Source organism: Somniosus microcephalus, chromosome 12 (assembly GCF_052327205.1).
Source record: "Somniosus microcephalus isolate GS21.2 chromosome 12, FLI_Smic_1.0, whole genome shotgun sequence".
Lineage (NCBI taxonomy): Eukaryota > Metazoa > Chordata > Chondrichthyes > Squaliformes > Somniosidae > Somniosus > Somniosus microcephalus.
In genome coordinates, this window is record NC_140998.1 from 207,125,354 (window position 1) to 207,145,620 (window position 20,267).

At 43.0% G+C, this 20,267-nt stretch overlaps 1 protein-coding gene across 1 annotated transcript in view; it reads right to left on the bottom strand.

Moving 5' to 3' along the window:
* Nucleotides 1-20,267, bottom strand: part of LOC147109972 (uncharacterized) — a 102,796-nt gene that overhangs the window by 13,864 nt on the left and 68,665 nt on the right. The gene's annotated exons all lie outside the window — the stretch shown is intronic.

The following is a 20,267-nucleotide window of genomic DNA, read 5'->3' on the forward strand; positions in this document are numbered from 1 at the left end:
AAGAAGCCTTGGCAAGTTGCTACAGTGCATCTTGTAGATGGTACACACTGCAGCCACGGTGCGCCAGTGGTGGAGGGAGTGAATGTTTAAGGTGGTGGATGGGGTGTCGATCAAACGGGCTGCTTTGTCCTGGATGGTGCCGAGCTTCTTGAGTGTTGTTGGAGCTGCACTCATCCAGGCAAGTGGAGAGTATTCCATCACACTCCTGACTTGTGCCTTGTAGATGGTGGAAAGGCTTTGGGGAGTCAGGAGGTGAGACACTCACCACAGAATACCCAGCCTCTGACCTGTTCTTGTTGCCACAGTATTTATGTGGCTGGTCCAGTTAAGTTTCTGGTCAATGGTGACCCCCCAGGATGTTATCACAATTTTGACCCAACGAATATTGTGCTGGACAGATCTGATTTTTGTGTGTCTTAGACTTGAACATATGATGAATTGTGATAGGTTACTGTGTCAGCGACCTTAGTCCAGAGGCGATTCCAACAATTACTGCTCCATATTGCTTCGAAAGCTTGAACCCCAATCATTGGGCTGCTTTTTCCAAGGTGCCTCTCATCGAAGGACAGGTGGACCGTCGTCAGAGCTGTCGGGCTGAGGGACTGCCGTCCAGTATGGCTATTCGGGGTCGCAAGTTAATTCGAGCCAGTTTGGTGCTGGGGATTTCAAAAGTCTAACTGGGAACGGCAGTCAGAGCAGTGTGTCAGAACATCTGATCATACCATTGTTATCTGTTGATAGGTTATCACATTGAAACTGGTGAAAATAGTGATAGATAGATAGATAGAGAGGTAGATAGAGAGATAGGGAGATAGTTAGAGAGATAGAGAGGTAGGGAGATAGATAGAGAGATAGTGAGATAGAGAGATGGAGCGAGAGATAGAGAGATGGAGCAAGAGATAGATAGATAGATGGGGCGAGAGATGGAGAGTTAGAGAGATAGATAGAGAGATAGAGAGAGATAGAGAGAGATAGATGGAGTGAGAGATGGAGAAATAGAGAGGTAGAGAGATGGCGAGATGGCGAGAGATAGATTAGATAGATAGATAGATGGATGGAGTGAGAGATGGAAAGATAGAGAGATAGAGACAGATATAGAGATAGAGAGAGCGAGATGGCGAGATCGCGAGACGGCGAGATGGCGAGAGAGATAGCTTAGATAGATAGATAGATGGAGCGAGAGATGGAGAGATAGAGAGATAGAGAGAGTTATAGAGATAGAGAGAGAGATAGAGAGATAGAGAGATAGAGAGATAGATTAGATAGATAGATAGATAGATTGGTAGATAGATAGATAGATAGATAGATGGAGCGAGATATGGAGAGATGGAGATAGAGATAGAGAGATAGTGAGAGAGATAGAGATAGATTAGATAGATAAGTAGATAGAGAGATAGAGAGAGAGATAGAGAGAGATGGAGAGATGGAGAGATGGAGAGATGGCGAGATGGCGAGATGGCGAGATGGCGAGATGGAGAGATGGAGAGAGAGATAGAGAGAGAGAGAGATAGATAGAGACAGAGATAGAGAGATGGCGAGATGGCGAGATGGCGAGATGGAGAGATGGAGAGATGGCGAGATGGCGAGATGGAGAGATGGAGAGATGGAAAGATGGCGAGATGGAGAGATGGAGAGGTGGAGAGATGGAGAGACGGAGAGACGGAGTGAGAGATAGAGAGATGGAGCGAGAGATAGAGAGGTGGAGCGAGAGATAGAGAGATGGAAGGAGATATAGAGAGATAGATAGAGAGATGGAGAGATGGGGAGATGGCAAGATGGGGATTTGGGGAGATGGCGAAATGGAGAGATGGAGAGATGGCGAGATGGCAAGATGGCGAGATGGTGAGATGGAAAGATGGCGAGATGAAGAGATGAAGAGATGAAGAGATGGAGAGACGGAGAGACGGAGAGATGGAGAGACGGAGAGACGGAGCGAGAGATGGAGAGATGGATAGAGGGATGGAGCGAGAGATAGAGAGATGGAAGGAGATATAGAGAGAGAGATGGGGAGATGGCAAGATGGGGATTTGGGGAGATGGCGAGATGGAGAGATGGAGAGATGGCGAGATGGCGAGATGGCGAGATGGAGAGCTGGAGAGCTGGAGAGCTGGAGAGCTGGAGAGCTGGAGAGATAGTGAGATAGTGAGATGGAGAGAGAGAGAGATAGAGAGAGAGATAGAGAGAGAGAGAGAGAGATAGAGAGATAGAGAGATGGAGAGATAGATAGGTAGAGAGATAGAGAGAGACAGAGATAGAGAGATGGCGAAATGGAGAGATGGAGAGATGGAGAGATGGAGCGAGACATAGAGACATAGATAGAGAAATGGAGAGATGGGGAGATGGGGAGATGGAGAGATGGGGAGATGGCGAGATGGGGAGATGGAAAGATGGGGAGATGGGGAGATGGAGAGATGGGGAGATGGGGAGATGGCGAGATGGGGAGATGGCAAGATGGGGAGATGGAGAGATGGGGAGATGGGGAGATGGAGAGATGGCGAGATGGGGAGATGGAGAGATGGAGAGGTGGGGAGATGGAGAGGTGGAGAGATGGCGAGATGGAGAGATGGAGAGATGGGGAGATGGGGAGATGGAGAGATGGGGAGATGGAGAGATGGGGAGATGGAGAGATGGGGAGAGGAGAGATGGGGAGATGGCGAGATGGGGAGATGGAGAGATGGGGAGATGGAGGGATGGGGAGATGGAGAGATGGGGAGATGGAGAGATGGGGAGATGGAGAGATGGGGAGATGGAGAGATGGGGAGATGGGGAGATGGAGGGATGGGGAGATGGGGAGATGGAGAGGTGGGGAGATGGGGAGATGGGGAGATGGAGAGATGGGGAGATGGAGAGATGGGGAGATGGAGAGATGGAGAGATGGGGAGAGGGGAGATGGAGAGATGGGGAGATGGAGAGATGGGGAGATGGAGAGATGGGGAGATGGAGAGATGGGGAGATGGGGAGATGGAGAGATGGAGAGATGGGGAGATGGAGAGATGGCGAGATGGGGAGATGGAGAGATGGAGAGATGGGGAGATGGAGAGATGGGGAGATGGAGAGATGGGGAGATGGGGAGATGGAGAGATGGGGAGATGGAGAGATGGAGAGATGGGGAGATGGGGAGATGGGGAGATGGAGAGATGGGGAGATGGGGAGATGGAGAGATGGGGAGGGGGAAGATGGAGAGATGGGGAGATGGGGAGATAGAGAGATAGATAGAAAGAGACAGAGATAGAGAGACGGTGAAATGGTGAAATGGCGAGATGGTGAGATGGAGAGATGGAGCGAGAGATGAGGAGATGAGGAGATGGGGAGATGGGGAGATGGCGAGATGGCGAAATGGAGAGATGGCGAGATGGAGAGATGGCGAGATAGATTAGATAGATAGTTAGATAGATGGAGCGAGAGATGGAGAGATAGAGATAGAGAGCTGGAGAGATAGACAGATAGAGAGAGAGATAGAGAGTTAGAGAGTTAGAGAGTTAGAGAGTTAGAGAGATAGAAATATGGAGAGATGGAGAGATAAGCGAGAGATAGAGAGATAGAAAGATAGATAGATAGAGAGAGAGATTGAGAGATGGAGAGATAGAATGATAGATGGAGCGAGAGATGGAGAGATAGATAGAGAGAGAGATGGCGAGATGGCGAGATGGATAGATGGTGAGATGGAGAGATGGAGAGATGGAGAGATAGATCGAGAGATAAAGAGATAAAGAGATATAGAGAGATGGCGAGATGGCGAGATGGCGAGATGGAGCGATGGCGAGAAGGCGAGATGGAGAGATGGAGAGATGGCGAGAGATAGATAGAGAGATAGAGAGATAAATTAGATAGATAGAGAGAGAGATGGAGAGATGGCGAGATGGAGAGATGGAGATGGAGAGATAGATTAGATAGATAGAATGATAGATGGAGCAAGAGATGGAGAGATAGAGAGATAGCGAGATAGAGAGAGAGAGAGAGAGAGAGAGAGCGATAGATAGAGATAGAGAGAGATAGAGAGAGATAGAGAGAGATAGAGGGAGATAGAGAGATGGCGAGAGAGATGGAGAGAAGGGGAGATGGAGAGATGGAGAGATGGCGAGATGGCGAGATGGAGAGAGACAGAGAGAGAGAGAGAGAGAGAGATAGTGAGATAGAGAGATAGAGAGATGGCGAAATGGCGAGATGGAGAGATGGAGAGATGGAGAGATGGAGCGAGAGATAGAGACATAGATAGAGAGATGGGGAGATGGCGAGATGGGGAGATGGGGAGATGGAGAGATGGGGAGATGGGGAGATGGGGAGATGGAGAGATGGGGAGATGGGGAGATGGGGAGATGGGGAGATGGAGAAATGGAGAGATGGAGAGCTGGAGAGATGGGGAGATGGGGAGACGGGGAGATGGCGAGAGAGAGAGATAGAGAGATAGAGAGATAGATAGAGAGATTGAAAGATGGAGAGATAGATTCGATAGATAGAATGATAGATGGAGCGAGAGATGGAGAGATGGAGAGAGAGAGGTAGAGAGGTAGAGAGAGATAGATAGACAGATAGATATCTATTATAAACTTCTTCAGTGTGGAATAGGGGGCAAAGTCTGACCTTATTAAATCAATGTATCTGAAAAACAAATGCGGGGTCAAAATTGGAGACACACGCACCGATTTCTTCACCCAGAGAAGAGGCGTCCGGCAGGGCTGCAATTTGAGCCCGACCCTGTTCAACATATACATAAATGAATTAGCAGACATGCTGGAGTAAAGCGAGTCACCAGGTCTCCGTCTCCTGGATGGAGAAGTGAAATCCCTGTTCTATGCGGACGACCTGGTTCTGCTGTCTCCCACAGAACAGGGATTACAGCAACAACTAGACCTACTCGACAAATACTGCCAAAATTGGGCTCTAACAGTAAATCTAAAGAAAACCAACATCATGATTTTTCAAAAAAGGCCCAGATGTCAGGAAAACAAATACCAGTTTACCCTCAGTGATACCACTATAGGACACACTATGAGCTACACCTACCTTGGTCTAACTATTACAGCATCAGGGAGCTTCAGCATAGCAGTGAATGCACTAAAAGAAAAAGCCCGAAGAGCCCTATATGCAATAAAAAGAAAATTCTACAACATCCAAATCCCAATCAAAATCTGGCTCAAAATATTTGACAGCATAATCCTGCCCATTGCACTGTACGGTAGTGAAGTATGGGGCCCGCTAAATCACCAAAGCTACACTAAATGGGAAAAACACACAATAGAAGCCCTACATGCAGAATTCTGCCGAAGCATCCTTCGCACCCAAAGAAAAACGCCAACAAATGCATGCAGAGCTGAACTAGGCAGATACCCACTGATAATAAACATCCAAAAACGAGCACTAAACTTCCTAAATCACCTCAAATCTAGCTCCCCAGACACCCTTCATTTCAAAGCCTTTCAGACCCAAGAGCTAAACCCAGAAAAGCGTCCCCTGAGTCAGCTGCTACTGAAACTAAGTACTCAGCCGGACCCTGACCAGCCCCAGACCAACACAGCCGTCCAAACACCAATCCGAGTGAACCAAATCATTAAAAAATGCAAAGAAACATTGGAACAAAATAACCGAAAGCCAAAGCAGATTAGAATGTTACCGGGCCCTAAAAAGAGAATATAAACTGGCAGACTACCTCACGACCATCAGAGACACAAAACAGAGACAGACCCTCACCAGGTACAGACTAAGCGACCACCAACTGGAAATTGAAAAAGGCAGATACAAGAAATCCTGGCAGCCTAGAGAGAATAGAATATGCGATCAATGTCTGGCCGGCGAGGTTGAAACAGAGATGCATTTCCTCCTAAAATGCGAAAAATTCAACACATCAAGAAACATATTATTCAACAAGCTAAGCCAAACAACCCCAGATTTCAAGGAATTGGATGACCTGTCAAAATTGAGATTAGTCCTAGGAGAAGGAGACAGACCATACCTTGGGGCCAAATATGTAACAACATGTCACAACCTGAGGACTGTTTAAAATTAAGACTGTTTAAAATTAACATTGAACGTACCAAATGAAGTACAAAGACTGTTTAAAATTAATATTGTTTAAAAGTAATATTGTATGTACCCAACAAATGTCAAATCGATTGACACCTACAGAATGTTGGAAAACTGTACCTTTTTGCTATGTAAGCTTTGGCAATATGGTTCTCTGTAAACTTTCATGCCAATAAAGCATTTGAATTGGAAAAAAAATTGGAATTGGAATTGGAGATATAGCGAGATGGAGAGATGGAGAGAAGGAAAGAGATATAGAGAGATAAATAGATTGATAGAGAGAGAGAGATAGAGAGATAGATAGAGAGAGAGAGAGAGATAGAGAGAGAGAGAGAGATGGAGAGATGGAGAGAAGGAAAGAGAGATAAATAGAGAGATAGAGAGAGATAGAGAGAGATAGATAGAGAGAGAGAGAGAGAGATGGAGTGAAATAGAGATAGATAGAGATAGAGAGAGATAGAGAGAGATAGAGAGATAGAGAGATGGAGAGAAGTAGAGAGATATAGAGAGATAGATAGATAGAGAGAGAGAGAGAGAGATGGAGAGATAGAGCGAGAGATAGAGAGATAGAGTGATATATAGAAAGAGGGATAGGGAGAGAGATAGAGAGATAGAGAGAGAGATGGATAGAGAGCTAGAGAGCTAGAGAGATGGAGAAATGGAGAAATGGAGAAATGGAGAGATAGAGAGATAGAGAGATATATATAGAGAGATAGAGAGAGAGATAGAGAGATAGTGAGAGAGACCGAAACAGGACCACCAATGTCCCCCACCCCCCTATACAAAACCAACAACAGAACCGTGCTTTTATACCTGACCCAAGACCCCCCTCTAGACCACAGACTGTAGACCAAGAACTGAGAAAGATCATGACGATGCTGAACAGCCTGATAGAAAGCCGGAGAAATTATTAATATTGTTATTTATCATTATCATTATTGTTATCTTATCAGTATTATTACTATTATTAGATAGCTATATGTGCATACCTCATGAAATTTATACTAAATCATCATTTAGCATTATAGAAAATAGTGTTTCCACACTCATCCCACAAAATAGGTCCATTTTATTTCGTTTTTTTGAACTATATAAATGCGTTCTTTCCACATAAGCTGCTGGAATATCCAGGGCCTCCGCTCCTCAACTTTTGGGATGAAGAGTACAGACCCTGAATTCCTAAAAGCTATAAAAGACATTGATATAATTGTGTTAACAGAAACATGGTGCCAAAAGGACGTGCCGACCCACTGTCCTCCAATGTACCATGAAATCATTGTGCCCTCAGTAAAGAACACTAAAACACGCAAGGGCAGAACCTCCGGGGGAATATTGGTGTGGTATAAGGGAGAACTGGACAAACACATCTCACCGGTAAAACAGGGAAAATCACACGTATGGCTAAAGCTAGATAAAAATATAGGAATAGCAAAAAAAGATGTTTACTTATGTGCGATCTACATACCTCCAATAGAATCGCCATATTTCGAAGAGGAGTTATTTGATACTCTCCACATGGAAATCAGCCATTTCCAGGCCCAAGGAAAGGTGATAATATGTGGGGACCTAAATTCAAGGACCGGTTGTGAACCTGACTTCATAGACCCACAGGGAAACAACCATGTATTTGGCCAGACCCCTTTAGATGTCACACCAGCCATCGCAAATCGGAACAACCTGGATCGTGAAATAAATAAAAGCGGTAGGGAGGTAGTGCAACTCTGCCGAACCTTAGGCCTGTACATAGTTAACGGTAGGTTCAGAGGGGACTCCCTAGGGAGACTCACATACTCCTCAACTCTTGGGTCTAGTGTGGTGGACTATACAATCACTGACCTGGACCCCTGCGATATCAACTCATTCACTGTCAGGCAGCAATCCCCCCTCTCAGACCATAACCAAATAAATATGTACCTTAAACTTTCTGCCCAAACTACAGACACAAAAAAGGAACCCAGTAAGCTCCATAAAATAAACCAGACATACAGATGGGCCCCAGACAGTGGAGAAAAATTCATCACAGCACTAAAGTCACCTGATCTCACAAGTAAAATATCAAAATTTAAAGAAAACCCATACGAGATCACCAGAGATGGTGTAAACATGGCCATAGAGGATATAAATATGATCTTCCATGAGGCAGCTGTAAAAGCCGACCTTGTGAAACAGAAGAGGAAGCGTCACAAAAGACAAAATAAAAATAAGAAATGGTTTGACCACGAATGCAAAAATGCCAGAAAAGACCTGAGAAAAATATCAAACCAAAAGCATCGCCAACCAAACAATCCAGACCTACGTACTAGATACAATGAAACCCTCAAAAGATATAAACACACCATTAGGAACAAAACACAAAACTATACCCACAAAATACTCGAAGAAATTGAAAACTCCACCAACCCAAAACAATTCTGGGAAATGTGGAATAACCTGAGTACAACACAATTGCAAGCATTACCAATCCAAGATGGCGACATCTGGAGAACACATTTTGAAAACCTCTACAAAGACATCCCAATAAACGAAACAAACCCAAGTCAACATCAGGTCACAGAAAAACTCCACACATTAGAAGCAACAATTAAAGACAACCAAAACCCTCTAGACTCCCCAATCACATGGAAAGAACTGGCCACAAAAACAAAATCTCTCCACCTAAAGAAAGCCTGTGGCCCAGACAACATCAAAAATGAAATGCTCAAGTTCAGCAATATGGAGATGCAGGGTGCGGTACTCAAATTATTCAACATCATATTACGTTCAGGCTGTTTTCCCGATATCTGGTGCCAAGGACTAATCTCCCCCATATATAAAAGTGGAAACAAATCAGACCCAAATAACTACCGCGGCATCTGTGTCAACAGTTGTCTAGGGAAGTTATTCTGCAGTATTCTAAATAGTAGATTACTTGATTTTCTTAACAAACATAATATCCTCAGAAAAAACCCAATAGGCTTTCTTCCAAAACACCGCACCGCCGACCATATCTATACCCTTCACACCCTCATTGAAAAACATATACACCAAACAAAAAATGGGAAAATATTCGCCTGTTTCATCGACTTCAAGAAAGCCTTTGACTCTATATGGCACGAAGGGCTCTATTATAAACTTCTTCAGTGTGGAATAGGGGGCAAAGTCTATGACCTTATTAAATCAATGTATCTGAAAAACAAATGCGGGGTCAAAATTGGAGACAAACGCACCGATTTCTTCACCCAGAGAAGAGGCGTCCGGCAGGGCTGCAATTTGAGCCCGACCCTGTTCAACATATACATAAATGAATTAGCAGACATGCTGGAGCAAAGCGAGTCACCAGGTCTCCGTCTCCTGGATGGAGAAGTGAAATCCCTGTTCTATGCAGACGACCTGGTTCTGCTGTCTCCCACAGAACAGGGATTACAGCAACAACTAGACCTACTCGACAAATACTGCCAAAATTGGGCTCTAACAGTAAATCTAAAGAAAACCAACATCATGATTTTTCAAAAAAGGCCCAGATGTCAGGAAAACAAATACCAGTTTACCCTCAGTGATACCACTATAGGACACACTATGAGCTACACCTACCTTGGTCTAACTATTACAGCATCAGGGAGCTTCAGCATAGCAGTGAATGCACTAAAAGAAAAAGCCCGAAGAGCCCTATATGCAATAAAAAGAAAATTCTACAACATCCAAATCCCAATCAAAATCTGGCTAAAAATATTTGACAGCATAATCCTGCCCATTGCACTATACGGTAGTGAAGTATGGGGCCTGCTAAATCACCAAAGCTACACTAAATGGGAAAAACACACAATAGAAGCCCTACATGCAGAATTCTGCCGAAGCATCCTTCGCACCCAAAGAAAAACGCCAACAAATGCATGCAGAGCCGAACTAGGCAGATACCCACTGATAATAAACATCCAAAAACGAGCACTAAACTTCCTAAATCACCTCAAATCTAGCTCCCCAGACACCCTTCATTTCAAAGCCTTTCAGACCCAAGAGCTAAACCCAGAAAAGAGTCCCCTGAGTCAGCTGCTACTGAAAATAAGTACTCAGCCAGACCCTGACCAGCCCCAGGCCAACACAGCCGTCCAAACACCAATCCGAGTGAACCAAATCATTAAACAATGCAAAGAAACCTACCTGGAACATTGGAACAAAATAACCGAAAGCCAAAGCAGATTAGAATGTTACCGGGCCCTCAAAAGAGAATATAAACTGGAAGACTACCTCACGACCATCAGAGACACAAAACAGAGACAGACCCTCACCAGGTACAGACTAAGCAACCACCAACTGGAAATTGAAAAAGGCAGATACAAGAAATCCTGGCAGCCTAGAGAGAATAGAATATGCGATCAATGTCTGGCCGGCGAGGTTGAAACAGAAATGCATTTCCTCCTAAAATGCGAAAAATTCAACACATCAAGAAACATATTATTCAACAAGCTAAGCCAAACAACCCCAGATTTCAAGGAATTGGATGACCTGTCAAAATTGAGATTAGTCCTGGGAGAAGGAGACAGACCATACCTTGGGGCCAAATATGTAACAACATGTCACAACCTGAGGACTGTTTAAAAGTAAGACTGTTTAAAATTAATATTGTTAAAAGTAATATTGTATGTACCCAACAAATGTCAAATCGATTGACACATACAGAATGTTGGAAAACTGTACCTTTTTGCTATGTAAGCTTTGGCAATATGGTTCTCTGTAAACTTTCATGCCAATAAAGCATTTGAATTGAATTGAATTGAAATTGATTAGATATATAGAGGGAGAGAGATAGAGAGATAGAGAGATAGATAAATAGAGAGATAGATGGCGAGATGGGGAGATGGAGAGATGGAGAGAGATATAGAGATAGATGGCGAGATGGCGAGATGGAGTGATGGAGTGATGGAGTGATGGAGAGATGGAGAGAGAGATAGATTAGATAGATAGTTAGATAGATGGAGCGAGAGATGGAGAGATAGAGAGATAGACAGATAGAGAGAGAGATAGAGAGATAGAGATATGGAGAGATGGAGAGATGGCAAGATAGTGAGATGCAGAGATGGAGAGATGGATTGATGGAGAGATGAATAGATGGAGAGATAGAGAGATAGAGTGAGAGATAGAGAGATAGATAGAAAGATGGATAGATAGAGAGATAGAGAGATAGATTGAGAGATTGAGAGATGGAGAGATGGAGAGATGGAGAGATAGATTAGATAGATAGAATGATAGATGGAGCAAGAGATGGAGAGATGGACAGATAGAGAGATAGAGAGATGGAGAGATGGAGAGAGAGGGAGATAGAGGGATAGAGGGAGAGATGGAGAGATGGAGGGAGAGAGGGAGAGCGATAGGGAGAGAGATGGAGAGATGGAGAGATGGCGAGATGGATAGATGGATAGATGGATAGAGAGATAGATAGATACATAGAGAGATAGAGAGAGAGATGGCGAGACGGAGAGATGGATAGATGGTGAGATGGATAGATAGATCGAGAGATCGAGAGATAAAGAGATAGATGGAGAGATAGAGAGATGGCAAGATGGTGAGATGGCGAGATGGAGATAGATAGAGAGATAGAGAGATAAATTAGATAGATAGAGAGAGAAAGAGAGAGAGATGGAGAGATGGAGAGATGGAGAGATAGATGGAGAGATGGAGTGATGGCGAGATGGCGAGATGGAGTGATAGAGATATAGAGAGAGAGATAGAGAGAGATAGAGAGAGAGATTAGAAAGATAGTTAGATCGATGGAGCGAGAGATGGAGAGATGGAGAGATAGAGAGATAGAGAGAGAGAGAGATAGAGAGATGAATAGATGGCAAGATGCAGAGATGCAGAGATGGAGAGATGGAGAGATGGAGAGATGGAGAGATAGAGAGATGAATAGATGGAGAGATAGAGAGATGGAGAGATAGAATGATAGATGGAGCGAGAGATGGAGAGATGGAGAGATGGAGAGAGAGATGGAGAAATGTAGAGAGAGAGATAGAGAGATAGAGAGATAGAGAGATAGAGATAGATAGATAGGGAGATAGAGAGATAGATAGACAGAAAGAGAGATAGAGATAGAGATAGAGAGAGAGTTGGAGAGATAGAGAGAGAGAGAGAGAGATGGAGAGATGGAGGGATGGCGAGATGGAGAGATGGAGTGATGGAGAGATGGAGAGATGGATAGAAGGATAGATGGATGGATGGATAGATAGATCGAGAGATGGAGAGATAGAGAGAGAGAGAGATAGATAGAGAGAGAGATAGAGAGGTGGCGAGATGGCGAGTTGGAGAGAGAGAGAGATGGAGAGATAGAGAGATAGATTAGATAGATAGATAGATGGAGTGAGAGATAGAGAAATGGATAGATGGATAGATTAGATAGATAGATAGGTGAAGTGAGAGATGGAGAGTTAGAGAGATAGAGAGAGAGAGAGCGAGAGCGAGAGAGAGAGATGGAGAGATGGAGAGATGGAGAGAGAGAGATAGAGAGATAGAGAGATGGAGGGAGAGACGTAGAGAGAGATAGAGAGAAAGATAGATAGACAGATAGATGGAGTGAGAGATGGAGAGATAGAGAGATAGATAGACAGAAAGAGAGATAGAGAGAGAGTTGGAGAGTTGGAGAGATGGAGAGATGGAGAGATGGAGAGAGATAAATAAATAGACAGATAGATGGAGTGAGAGATGGAGAGATAGATAGACAGAAAGAGAGATAGAGAGAGAGATAGAGAGAGAGTTGGAGAGATAGAGAGATAGAGAGATGGAGAGATGGAGAGATAGATAGAAAGATAGAGAGATAGAGAGATAGAGAGAGAGATGTCGAGATGTCGAGATGGATAGATGGATAGATGGATAGAGAGATACATAGAGAGATAGAGAGAGAGATGGCGAGATGGCGAGATGGATAGATGGTGAGATGGATAGATGGATAGATGGATAGATAGATAGAGAGAGAGACTGAGAGATGGAGAGATAGATTAGATAGATAGAATGATAGATGGAGCGAGAGATGGAGAGATAGAGAGAGAGAGAGAGAGAGAGATGGAGAAATGGAGAGATGGAGAGATAGATAGACAGAAAGAGAGATAGAGAGAGAGTTGGAGAGAGAGTTGGAGAGATAGAGAGATGGAGAGATGGAGAGAAGGAGAGATGGAGAGATGGATAGATAGATAGATAGAGAGATAGAGAGAGAGATGGAGAGATGGCGAGATGGATAGATGGATAGATGGATAGATGGATAGATGGATAGATGGATAGATGGATGGAGAGAGAGATAGAGAGATAGATAGAGAGATAGATAGAGATGGAGAGATGGAGAGATAGAGATAGATAGCTTAGAGAGATAGAGGGAGTGAAATATGGAGAGATAGAGAGACAGATAGAGAGATAGTGACATAGTGAGAGAGAGAGAGAGAGATAGATAGAGAGACAGAGATAGATTAGATAGATAGATAGATGGAGGTTGAGACGGCGAGATGGCAAGATGGAGAGATTTAGAGATGGAGAGATGGAGAGATGGAGAGATGGAGAGATGGTGAGATGGTGAGATGGTGAGATGGTGAGATGGAGAGATGGAGTGATGGAGTGATGGAGTGATGGAGTGATGGAGTGATGGAGTGATAGAGATATAGAGAGAGAGATAGAGAGAGAGATAGAGAGAGAGATAGAGAGAGAGAGAGATTCAATAGAGAGTTAGAGAGATGGAGCGAGCGATGGAGAGATAGAGAGATAGAGAGAGAGATAGACAGAGAGAGATAGAGAGATAGAGAGATGGCGAGATAGCGAGATGCAGAGATGGAGAGATGGAGACATGGTGAGATGGAGATATGAATAGATGAATAGATGAATAGATGGAGAGATAGACAGATAGAGAGATAGAGATATAGAGCGAGAGATAGAGAGAGAGAGAGAGAGAGAGAGATGGAGAGATGGAGAGATGGAGAGATGGAGAGATAGAAAGATAGATAGATAGAGAGATAGAGAGAGAGATGTAGAGATGTAGAGATGGAGAGATAGAGAGATAGAGAGATAGAGAGAGAGAGAGAGAGAGAGATAGACACATAGAGAAATAGAGAGAGAGATGGCGAGATGGTGAGACGGAGAGACAGAGAGGTAGAGAGAGAAAGAGAGATAGATAGAGAGAGAGATAGAGAGACAGAGAGAGATAAATAGAGATAGAGAGATAGAGAAAGAGATGGAGAGATGGAGAGATGGCAAGATAGAGAGATAGAGGGATAGATAGATTGATTTAGCGATAGATAGAGAAATGGAGAAATGGAGAGATAGAGACATAGAGAGATAGAGAGATAGAGACAGAGAGAGATAGACAGAGAGAGAGATAGAGTTTTATTGAACTATATAAATGCGTTCTTTCCACATAAGCTGCTGGAATATCCAGGGCCTCCGCTCCTCAACTTTTGGGATGAAGAGTACAGACCCTGAATTCCTAAAAGCTATAAAAGACATTGATATAATTGTGTTAACAGAAACATGGTGCCAAAAGGACATGCCGACCCACTGTCCCCCAATGTACCATGAAATTATTGTGCCTTCAGTAAAGAACATTAAGACACGCAAGGGCAGAACCTCCGGGGGAATCCTGGTGTGGTATAAAGGAGAACTGAACAAACACATCTCACCGATAAAACAGGGAAAATCACACGTATGGCTAAAATTAGATAAAAATATAGGAATAGAAAAAAACGATGTTTACTTATGTGCGATCTACATACCTCCAATAGAATCGCCATATTTTGAAGAGGAGATATTTGACACTCTCCACATGGAAATCAGCCATTTCCAGGCCCAAGGAAAGGTGCTACTATGTGGGGACCTAAATGCAAGGACAGGATGTGAACCTGACTTCATAGACCCACAGGGCAACAACCATGTGTTTGGCCAGACCCCTCTATATGTCACACCAGCCATCGCAAACCGAAACAACCTCGATTGTGAAATAAATAAAAGCGGTAGGGAGGTAGTGCAACTCTGCCGAGCCTTAGGCCTGTACATAGTTAACGGTAGGTTCAGAGGGGACTCCTTAGGGAGACTCACATATTCCTCAACTCTTGGGTCTAGTGTGGTGGATTATACAATCACTGACCTGGACCCCTGCGATATCAACGCATTCACTGTCAGGCAGCAATCCCCCCTCTCAGACCATAACCAAATAAATGTGTACCTTAAACTTTCTGCCCAAACTACAGACACAAAAAAGGAACCCAGTAAGCTACATAAAATAAACCAGACATACAGATGGGCCCCAGACAGTGGAGATAAATTCATCACAGCACTAAATTCACCTGATCTCACAAGTAAAATTTCAAAATTTAAAGAAAATCTATATGAGATCACCAGAGATGGGGTAAACATGGCCATAGAGGATATAAATATGATCTTTCATGAGGCAGCTGTAAAAGCCGACCTCGTGAAACAGAAGAGGAAGAGTCACAAAAGACAAAATAAAAATAAGAAATGGTTTGACCACGAATGCAAAAATGCCAGAAAAGACCTGAGAAAAATATCAAACCAAAAGCATCGCCAACCAAACAATCCGGACCTACGTACTAGATACAATGAAACCCTCAAAAGATATAAACACACCATTAGGAACAAAACACAAAACTATACCCACAAAATACTAGAAGAAATTGAAAACTCCACCAACCCAAAACAATTCTGGGAAATGTGGAATAACCTGAGTACAACACAATTGCAAGCATTACCAATCCAAGATGGCGACATCTGGAGAACACATTTTGAAAACCTCTACAAAGACATCCCAATAAACGAAACAAACCCAAGTCAACATCAGGTCACAGAAAAACTCCACACATTAGAAGCAACAATCAAAGACAACCAAAACCCTCTAGACTCCCCAATCACATGGAAAGAAATGGCCACAAAAACAAAATCTCTCCACCTAAAGAAAGCCTGTGGCCCAGACAACATCAAAAATGAAATGCTCAAGTTCAGCAATATGGAGATGCAGGGTGCGGTACTCAAATTATTCAACATCATATTACGTTCAGGCTGTTTTCCCGATATCTGGTGCCAAGGACTAATCTCCCCCATATATAAAAGCGGAAACAAATCAGACCCAAATAACTACCGCGGCATCTGTGTCAACAGTTGTCTAGGGAAGTTATTCTGCAGTATTCTAAATAGTAGATTACTTGATTTTCTTAACAAACATAATATCCTCAGAAAAAACCAAATAGGCTTTCTTCCAAAACACCGCACCGCCGACCATATCTATACCCTTCACACCCTCATTGAAAAACATATACACCAAACAAAAAATGGGAAAATATTCGCCTGTTTCATCGACTTCAAGAAAGCCTTTGACTCTATATGGCACGAAGGGCTCTATTATAAACTTCTTCAATGTGGAATAGGGGGCAAAGTCTATGACCTTATTAAATCAATGTATCTGAAAAACAAATGCGGGGTCAAAATTGGAGACAAACGCACCGATTTCTTCACCCAGAGAAGAGGTGTCCGGCAGGGCTGCAATTTGAGCCCGACCCTGTTCAACATATACATAAATGAATTAGCAGACATGCTGGAGCAAAGCGAGTCACCAGGTCTCCGTCTCCTAGATGGAGAAGTGAAATCCCTGTTCTATGCGGACGACCTGGTTCTGCTGTCTCCCACAGAACAGGGATTACAGCAACAACTAGACCTACTCGACAAATACTGCCAAAATTGGGCTCTAACAGTAAATCTAAAGAAAACCAACATCATGATTTTTCAAAAAAGGCCCAGATGTCAGGAAAACAAATACCAGTTTACCCTCAGTGATACCACTATAGGACACACTATGAGCTACACCTACCTTGGTCTAACTATTACAGCATCAGGGAGCTTCAGCATAGCAGTGAATGCACTAAAAGAAAAAGCCCGAAGAGCCCTATATGCAATAAAAAGAAAATTCTACAACATCCAAATCCCAATCAAAATCTGGCTCAAAATATTTGACAGCATAATCCTGCCCATTGCACTGTACGGTAGTGAAGTATGGGGCCCGCTAAATCACCAAAGCTACACTAAATGGGAAAAACATACAATAGAAGCCCTACATGCAGAATTCTGCCGAAGCATCCTTCGCACCCAAAGGAAAACGCCAACAAATGCATGCAGAGCCGAACTAGGCAGATACCCACTGATAATAAACATCCAAAAACGAGCACTAAACTTCCTAAATCACCTCAAATCTAGCTCCCCAGACACCCTTCATTTCAAAGCCTTTCAGACCCAAGAGCTAAACCCAGAAAAGAGTCCCCTGAGTCAGCTGCTACGGAAACTAAGTACTCAGCCGGACCCTGACCAGCCCCAGACCAACACAGCCGCCCAAACACCAATCCGAGTGAACCAAATCATTAAAAAATGCAAAGAAACCTACCTGGAACATTGGAACAAAATAACCGAAAGCCAAAGCAGATTAGAATGTTACCGGGCCCTAAAAAGAGAATATAAACTGGCAGACTACCTCACGACCATCAGAGACACAAAACAGAGACAGACCCTCACCAGGTACAGACTAAGCGACCACCAACTGGAAATTGAAAAAGGCAGATACAAGAAATCCTGGCAGCCTAGAGAGAATAGAATATGCGATCAATGTCTGGCTGGCGAGGTTGAAACAGAAATGCATTTCCTCCTAAAATGCGAAAAATTCAACACATCAAGAAACATATTATTCAACAAGCTAAGCCAAACAACCCCAGATTTCAAGGAATTGGATGATCTGTCAAAATTGAGATTAGTCCTAGGAGAAGGAGACAGACCATACCTTGGGGCCAAATATGTAACAACATGTCACAACCTGAGGACTGTTTAAAATTAAGACTGTTTAAAATTAATATTGAACGTACCAAATGAAGTACAAAGACTGTTTAAAATTAATATTGTTTAAAAGTAATATTGTATGTACCCAACAAATGTCAAATCGATTGACACCTACAGAATGTTGGAAAACTGTACCTTTTTGCTATGTAAGCTTTGGCAATATGGTTCTCTGTAAACTTTCATGCCAATAAAGCATTTTAATTGGAATTGGAATTGGAATTGGAGAGAGATAGAGAGAGAGATGGAGAGATAGAGAGATGGCAAGATAGAGAGATAGAGGGATAGATAGATTGATTTAGTGATAGAGAAATGGAGAGATAGAGAGATAGAGAGATAGAGAGATAGATTGACAGATAGACAGAGAAATAGAGAGATAGAGAGAGAGATAGAGAGATAGAGAGATAGATAGATAGATAGAGAGATGGAGAGATAGAGAGATAGATTAGATAGATAGATAGATAGATAGATAGATAGATAGATAGATGGAGTGAGAGATTGAGAGATAGATAGAGAGATAGAGAGATAGAGAGATAGAGAGAGAGATAGAGAGATAGAGAGATAGAGAGATAGAGAGAGTGATAGAGTGATAGAGTGATAGAGTGATAGAGTGATAGAGTGATAGAGAGATGGAGAGAGAGAGAGAGACAGATAGAGAGAAAGAGAGACAGATAGAGAGATAGAGATGGAGAGACAGAGAGATAGAGAGATAGATAGAGAGAGAGATAGATAGAGAGATCGATTCGATAGATAGATAGATAGATGGAGCGAGAGATGGAGAGATAGATAGATAGGTAGAGTGATAGAGAGATAGAGAGATAGAGAGAGAGAGAGAGAGATTAGATAGATAGAGAGAGAGAGAGAGACAGATAGATAGATAGAGAGATAGAGAGAGATAGGGAGATAGAGAGATAGAGATATAGCGAGATGGAGAAATGGAGAGATGGAGAGATGGAGAGATGGAGAGAAGCAAAAAGATATAGAGCGATAAATAGATAGATAGAGAGAGAGACCCTGAATTCCTAAAAGCTATAAAAGACATTGATATAATTGTGTTAACAGAAACATGGTGCCAAAAGGACATGCCGACCCACTGTCCCCCAATGTACCATGAAATTATTGTGCCTTCAGTAAAGAACATTAAGACACGCAAGGGCAGAACCTCCGGGGGAATCCTGGTGTGGTATAAAGGAGAACTGAACAAACACATCTCACCGATAAAACAGGGAAAATCACACGTATGGCTAAAATTAGATAAAAATATAGGAATAGCAAAAAACGATGTTTACTTATGTGCGATCTACATACCTCCAATAGAATCGCCATATTTTGAAGAGGAGATATTTGACACTCTCCACATGGAAATCAGCCATTTCCAGGCCCAAGGAAAGGTGCTACTATGTGGGGACCTAAATGCAAGGACAGGATGTGAACCTGACTTCATAGACCCACAGGGCAACAACCATGTGTTTGGCCAGACCCCTCTATATGTCACACCAGCCATCGCAAACCGAAACAACCTCGATTGTGAAATAAATAAAAGCGGTAGGGAGGTAGTGCAACTCTGCCGAGCCTTAGGCCTGTACATAGTTAACGGTAGGTTCAGAGGGGACTCCTTAGGGAGACTCACATATTCCTCAACTCTTGGGTCTAGTGTGGTGGATTATACAATCACTGACCTGGACCCCTGCGATATCAACGCATTCACTGTCAGGCAGCAATCCCCCCTCTCAGACCATAACCAAATAAATGTGTACCTTAAACTTTCTGCCCAAACTACAGACACAAAAAAGGAACCCAGTAAGCTACATAAAATAAACCAGACATACAGATGGGCCCCAGACAGTGGAGATAAATTCATCACAGCACTAAATTCACCTGATCTCACAAGTAAAATTTCAAAATTTAAAGAAAATCTATATGAGATCACCAGAGATGGGGTAAACATGGCCATAGAGGATATAAATATGATCTTTCATGAGGCAGCTGTAAAAGCCGACCTCGTGAAACAGAAGAGGAAGAGTCACAAAAGACAAAATAAAAATAAGAAATGGTTTGACCACGAATGCAAAAATGCCAGAAAAGACCTGAGAAAAATATCAAACCAAAAGCATCGCCAACCAAACAATCCGGACCTACGTACTAGATACAATGAAACCCTCAAAAGATATAAACACACCATTAGGAACAAAACACAAAACTATACCCACAAAATACTAGAAGAAATTGAAAACTCCACCAACCCAAAACAATTCTGGGAAATGTGGAATAACCTGAGTACAACACAATTGCAAGCATTACATAGATACATAGATACATAGAAGATAGGAGCAGGAGTAGGCCATTCGGCCCTTCGTGCCTGCTCCGCCATTTAATGAGATCATGGCTGATCCTTTAATTCAGTATCCCGT